Here is a 7,522-nt window from a genome sequence, read left to right on the forward strand (position 1 = left end):
GTAGCGGATGCATTCGTAAAGCAATTTATTTGTCGTTTCGGATCACCGAGAGCTATCCTCACTGATCAAGGAACAAACTTCACATCCTCGCTAATGAAGAAAGTAGCAAAGAGATTCCGCATCAAACAATATACCACGACGGCATATCATCCACAAAGTAACGGTTCGATCGAAAGATCCCACCACGTACTGATTGAATATCTCAAGCTATACATTGAAAATTCCAAAAACTGGGACGAATGGGTAGAATTAGCTATGTTTTCCTATAATACTTCTGTACACGAAGGAACGAAATTCTCTCCGCACGAATTAGTCTTTGGACATTTAGCCAGAGAGCCTACAGGTGAAGTAATAATCGAAGAGAACATGGAACCAACATACGCAGAATACCTCGGAGATCTGTTCGATAAAATTAACACGGTACAACGAATAGCAAGGGAAAATTTGATAAAATCTAAACTAAAATCAAAAGAATACTACGACCGACGAATCAACCCTCAAAATTTTAAAGTAGGGGATTCAGTATATCTATTAAAAGAACCTAGTAAAGGAAAATTCTCCGATCAATATACTGGACCACATAAAGTGCTAGAAATCTTGCAAAACCAAAACGTCAAGATTGAAGTAAAAGGGATTCCGCGAACAGTGCACCTAAACAAGTTAAAACTAGCGCATAACCGAAGTAAACAATAGACAAAACGATTTCAGTGGGCAAAATAGTACAATACTGTATATTGTAGTGCTGCTCGTTGAATAATACAAATAGTGGAAACCTAAAAAAAAAAAAAAAAAAAAAAAAAAAAAAAAAAAAAAAAAAAAAAGAGAGAAAAAAAATATATAAAAAAAAAGAGAGAGAAAAATTATTAAGTGTGCTCCGATTATTGTTTGAATATAAAATGTGTGAATTCAATGAATAATTAAAATAGTGAAAGTGAAAGTTACCTTGTGAATAAGTAATCAACATGCAAGAAAGGTGTACGTGCAAGTATAGGTTGTGAATCTTTATTTGTGGAACGTAATGTACGACAACTACCTAAAATAAGTGAATAAATTAGTTTCAATTGTTTCAGTGCAAAATACAAGATTACTAAATGTCATAATTATATTGTGGCTAAAACAAAAAGCAAGTGTGACTCTGTTCGTCGAATAATACAGATAGTGGAAACCTAAAAAGAAAAAGAAAATTATTAAGTGTGCTCCGATTATTGTTTGGATATAAAATGTGTTAATTCAATGAATAATTAAAACAGCGAAAGTGAAGTTTACATTGTGAACAAGTAATCATCATACAAGAAAGTGTATGTGCAAATATAGGTTATGGATCCCTGTTTGCGGAATACAATGTACGACAGCCAGCTGAAATAAATGAATGAATTAACTTCAAGTGTTTCAATGCAAAATACAATATTACTAAATGTTATAACAATATTGTGATCAAATCAGAAGGAAGAGTGACACTGTTCGTCGAATAATACAGATAGTGAAAACCTAAAAGGGAAAAAGAAAACTATTAAGTGTGCTCCGATTATTGTCTGAATATAAAATGTGTTAATTCAATGAATAACTAAAATAGTGAAAGTGAAAGTCACCTTGCGAACAAGTAATCGCTATACAAAAGATTTACGTGCAAAATAGGCCATGGATCCCCGTTTGCGGAACACCATGTACGACAGCCAGCTGAAAGTAAATAAATGGATTAACTTCGATCGCCTTAATACAAGATGCAACACTACTAAACGTCATAGCAAGACTATGAAAGCGTGACACTGTTCGTCGAATGGCACAGATAACAGGTAACCTGAAAAAAAAAAGGGGGGAAAGATTACTACAAGTGCTCCAATTATTGTTTGAATATGAAAAGTAATAGTTCAACGAATATTTAAAACAGTGAAGGTGCAACTTACCTCATGAACAATCAAACACCATACAAGAAGCGGACAAGCATGAATTTCACAAATTAATAAGAAGAAATGAAATAGTTGATAAGTATAGAAAGTGGTTAGGAAGATAATTAAGATAGATTAATTGGAAGCTAGTAATAGATAGAACCAGAGTAAAGGATAGTATATTGTATTAACTATTATATCTAACATGTAGAAGCATATTTTGTAATACACAATAGCGGTCGCTCACACAATATATCATACACATATTGAATTAATAAATTAAACAGTACCTTTATGATCGCAGACATAGGATGATTGAAGGCAACCATAGTAAGTATCCAAGGTAATACCGAAGAATCTGATGATGATGTGAGAATGATCCAGGTAAGCAACGCAGCATCAAAAATCTAAAAAGAAATTTTTTTTTTACAAACAATGTTAATCTAACAAATACGACTTAATCACTAATAAAGGAACTAATTCATATCAAACATAAAATAATAACAATAGCAAACATAAGCAATAATAAAATTAATAGGGAAATAAGAAAGGTTAATAAACACAGAAATAGGTTAGAAACTAATCACGATAGACTAACTAAATATTAACAAGTCATGACTGAACTTAGTACCAAGGAATAAAGTTATAGTACATGAAAGCGACTGGTAACACAATACACAAAATACTAACTAAATTAAACGAGACTTATATAAACGCAAGTCACGTATAACCAAAACGATGACCATTGAAATTCGACAACAATATAACCCATGTTATTACATTAAAGTAACACGCGGTATCTACACGCACAATACCATGAAACACAAAACAACATTACAAAACACTACTAAATAAAATCATAACCAGTTATTTCAATAATACATTACTGTTGACATTAAAACAACACCATACCAGAGATACACGCGAGCGACCATGTTGAAAAAAAAAAAAATACGTCGCGCACACCCCACACACACACACCTCAACACGAATAATAACCAATACAATGTAATGTAGGATCATGATAGTTATGTTAGGTACTAAATAAAAAAAAAAAAAAAAAAAAAAAAGAGAGAAAAAAAAGGGGAAATAATAAATAATAACTAACATATTCATAACATATTACATATATATTATATTATATACAGGGATACAATATTCATATAAAGGGACGGATCCGAACGAAACATATAAAAATAAAAATAAAATAAATAGAAAAAAAAAAATATAATAAAAATATATATATTAATTGTTTTTGTATGTATGTACAGAACGAGTGGCGAACTCATCAATTCTGACATAGAAAATCCAGACGGACCCGAGCTCGCATTCGATCTGGAAGTGACAGAGGAGGTTGAGTCCTGCCTCTGTGTTCAGTTGTTATGTCCCGTTAACAATTATGATACCGGCTATTTTTGCCAAGACTGTTTCGACGGCCTGGATCCGGACGACCAGGACCTGTGTGAAGAGCCGCCCATCCATTTTCTATGCGGAGTACCTTTAAGAACACAAATATCACGCTGCACCATGTGCGGTATAAACATAGCAGACGTACAACCCGCTACATCATGCCTCCAATGCATGATGGTCTACTATAATCTGACTCACCTTGAAAGAGAATTTTTAGTTCAAGGAAGGATACTCCGCACCACCGAAATATAACGTACTTGTGTGCTGTGCACGAAAGGAAATACTTAAATCCACCTGTAAACAAACAACATTAATAACTATACATATAATTTTTATTCATGTTTACTAATATATATACACGCATGTTTTAAAGTAGATGATATTTGTAACACTCACTTCCATTGACAATGCAAGTGACTTATAAAATAAATTGTCATATTTATACACACACATATATATATATATACGAAAACAAGCTACACTTGTGACACTTCTACCTATTAATAATACATACTTATACACATTTATAACGATAAAATAAATCCCATTTATATTACTCATCAAAACGTACGCATATATGTATATAATTATAACTCAAGTAGCCTTCATAAAATTATTTTCACTGACAGCATGTACATCAAACCTAAAATAGAACAAAGTTATAGAAAAAAGGGGGAAAAGGAAGAAAGGGAAAAGAGAAAATGTATAAATATAATTTCCTTTCTTTATACACATATATATATATATATATATATATATATATTTTTAAATAATTCTATACTGAAGTTTAGATAAATTCCGTGCGAACAAATCGAATACTTATTTTTATCCAACTTTAATCCTCTCCCGTGCGAGTATCCCTGCACATAGCAGGTTAGCCGAAAAACGTGGAAATTATTTTATCAGTAGCCTAACACTAGTCAACGCTATCCATAATTAATTAATTTATCAATAGATTATTTCGAAAATAAGTACAAGGAAATTTTTCTATTCGAAACAGTCCTCAGACTGTTTCTGGTGGCAGCAACTACCGTGTGAGAAATATTTCTTATACAGCCAATTAAATTTAAATCTTTCCCTTCAGATTAAATTAAAATCAAAAGCTTGAATTGACTTTAAACGAGTACGTAACAATAAACTTTCAACTTAGAAATAGATTTTAATCGAAAACCTTGATTCAATATCTTAAATATAATTATATCGTGTAAATTTTCCCCTCCTGACGAAACTCAACTAAATCGAACTAAATTAAATTAAATTAAATTAAACAAAACAAAATAAATTAAAACAAACACAAAAAAAAAAAACTAATTAAAATTAAAACAATAAAAAAAAAAAATCTTGCGAATTCAACGGTTTAAAATCAATTCAAACAAACAGGAACGTAACATTAGAGGGGCCATCGCCTCGTAATAGTCGTCGGTGAATTTTTTTTTATTTGGTTTAATTATTCGACTCAGGTATAATTATTATTAAAACTTTAGTTTATTTATTTTTGATTAGAAATACACTCTGAATAAGCTTACGGCTTATTTATTCGGATTAACGTCGCGGGTATAAATATATTTATTTATAAAGATGATTTAAATCTCGCCAACGAAATGAACACTTAGTAAGATTTCTAATTTAATTGTGACTTAAACTGAGCAATTAATAAGAGACCGTCGAGGTGCAATGCGCGATAGACGACAATATATTTTATGGCGTAACGTAGAATTGACAATATAATAATAAGCCGAAACGTAACGTACAATTAGCGACAAAGTAATGGACGATGTTCTGTGTTGCTGCGTTTATTTATAATAACATCCCCCACAGGGTGGCGGTCAACTGGTGGTTCGCTTCCGTGGGAATCGGGATGCTGCAGTTTGGGGTTCCCGAACTCGTACGTGAGAGAATGCAAATTCTGTAATCGTTGATGTCTCCTTTGCTTCGTTATCTTGTCTTTTAACTTCCAGATTCCCATCGCGGGTACGTGAGAAAATGCAAAAATCTGTATTTCGACTTAGTTCCCATCGGTTCTATTTTCTGCTGAGGTAGCGTCTAGGAGGCTTGGAGCTTTCCATGCTGGTCTAGTCTTTTCTCGAGAATTTTTATGTTAATACTGTGGGAATAATTTTTGTTCTTCGGCGCGTGGAAGGGCCGGTGGCTAGAGTCTCATTATTATGTCGACACTTGCTCCGGCAACACGCGCGATCCGCCACTCTCCTGCAATAAGGATTTCTTCTGATTTATCTTCCGTGAGTTTGGTTTTGAAGAATATTTCCATGCTATGGTTGCTTCCGGGATTTAATTTGATTTTCGATTTTTGCTGTTTTCGTGGTTTTGATCTCTTTTCCTATTTTGTTGTTTCAGTGCAAGAGAAAGTGGGATTCCGAAGAACCGTGTGTGATTCCGAACGATGTATTCAGCGCATGACGCGTTGGCAGTTCCATCCTGAAGTTTCTTGATTTCGATTTTGCCGCTTTGGATATACCCCGTTCATATGTTAGTTATATATATATATATATATTTATTTATTTATACATTTTAAATATATTTGTTTAGTTTTATATTTTCTTTTTACTCGATTATATATATATATATATTTTTTATACAAAGTAATTTTCGCATAATAAAATTGTTAACAATGTGTTTTATGATTCATTTCTCGCGGCTGATTTCCACCAATCCCCGGCCTTCCTGTCCCGTGTCTTTATTTATTGCTACCTCGGCACGACGTTCCATTTTGTATTAAATATTTATTTTCGCTGTTCTTTCCTTTTCCTTTTCTTTTCTTTTTTTTTATCGAAAGTATAATTTTATTATTATTATTTTTTGTAACACGTACGAATCAGTCCACGCATGTTTCAAAATGGCCGCCCGCGAATGTCCCTCGCATACAGTGACTTCTATTGATCTCGGATCTATTTATCGATTATGTGTAAATCTTGTTTCGGCGTTTTGACGTATAGTTGAGTTGAGAAATATTGTATTTTGTATTTATCTAATGTGTATAATTATTGCGTGTGTTCCGACATGCGCGTATAAATCTAACATGGCTGCTCGCAAATGTCATCAGTGAGGTTACAGTGGCGGGTTTTTAGTTTTATCGAACTGATTTTTCTGTGTGTCGCTCGTTTTCCCTTATTCTACCGCAATTAGACTATATATTTATTGTTATTATTATTGTTAAAATGACAATAGTATTGTTCATGTGAATATATACATATATATATATGTCGGGGTGGGATTGGAATTTTGGGCGCGTGACAATTCTTCACGTGAGTTATCCATTGTTTAACACAACTAAGATTATATTTTCACTTATACACAAGTCTGTTACAAAGATTAACAAATAATAAGTCTAGAGAATAATAAACTTAACAAATAATGAAGTTAGCGAAAAATATATTGAACGAATAATAAACTAAACAAATAATAAAGTTAGTGGATAATAAGTTGAACGGTTAGTAAGTCTAACAGATAATAAAGCTAATGAGTAATACGTTTAACGGATAGTAAGTTCAATGAATAATATGGTTTACAAACAATAAGTTAATAATCGTTATAAACAATAATTTGAGTTCAAACGAATCCACGATCAACGGGATGACTCCTTACTAAGCGCAGACTGATCTTAAGCGCAGAAACACGACGTGTCACTCTCTAAAGCAGCCACAAGACGAATGCCAGTCTCGTGGAGATTTTTCTCCCCGTACGATTGCATTTTGTTTTCTATGCCCGTTTGGAAGCATCGAGAAGGTTCCAAACGCCGTTGCTAGGCACACTCGTTGGAAGCATCGAGAAAGTTCCAAACGCCGTTGCTAGGCAGTTTCTGCCTGGAGTTTTGATTACTAATACAATGTATGTCCCATTGCATCGGCACCTCCGAGGCAACGTCACACGTGGCTAGGCCCGCTCTCGAGGTCGCATGCCGCCACAACCACATTTCTCGGAGAACACATACAACCACTCCAGACCTCCGTTAGATAAAACATCCATCCCGTGACCGTGGCTACGTTCGGCGACCAATTGTCGCCTCGAACCCAATCTTGATATCACAAATCTCTAACAATTACAGCTATGATAAAATCCAGGCTAGACTACTAGAAGATGTTCCCAAAATTTCCAAGGAACGGCTTCGGCTTTCCTTTCATCTCCGACACGGCCATTCTGACTGTCACACGTCCTCGTGTGTAGCTAAAATACAGAGTTTTTTTTTTAACATTAGACTCGTTGTAACT

At 33.7% G+C, this 7,522-nt stretch overlaps 1 long non-coding RNA gene across 1 annotated transcript; it reads right to left on the reverse strand.

Annotated features, from left to right (window-relative positions):
- Positions 1-258: 258 nt before the first annotated feature.
- On the reverse strand, positions 259-1,329 carry LOC138189478 (uncharacterized). Its single transcript, XR_011176051.1, has 2 exons — positions 1,267-1,329; positions 259-742 (listed from the first exon to the last, which is right to left on the reverse strand). It is a non-coding gene; the product is annotated as an uncharacterized LOC138189478 (long non-coding RNA).
- Positions 1,330-7,522: the final 6,193 nt, after the last annotated feature.

This window comes from Bombus flavifrons, unplaced genomic scaffold (assembly GCF_040668555.2).
Source record: "Bombus flavifrons isolate JBK064 unplaced genomic scaffold, iyBomFlav1_principal scaffold0072, whole genome shotgun sequence".
NCBI lineage: Eukaryota > Metazoa > Arthropoda > Insecta > Hymenoptera > Apidae > Bombus > Bombus flavifrons.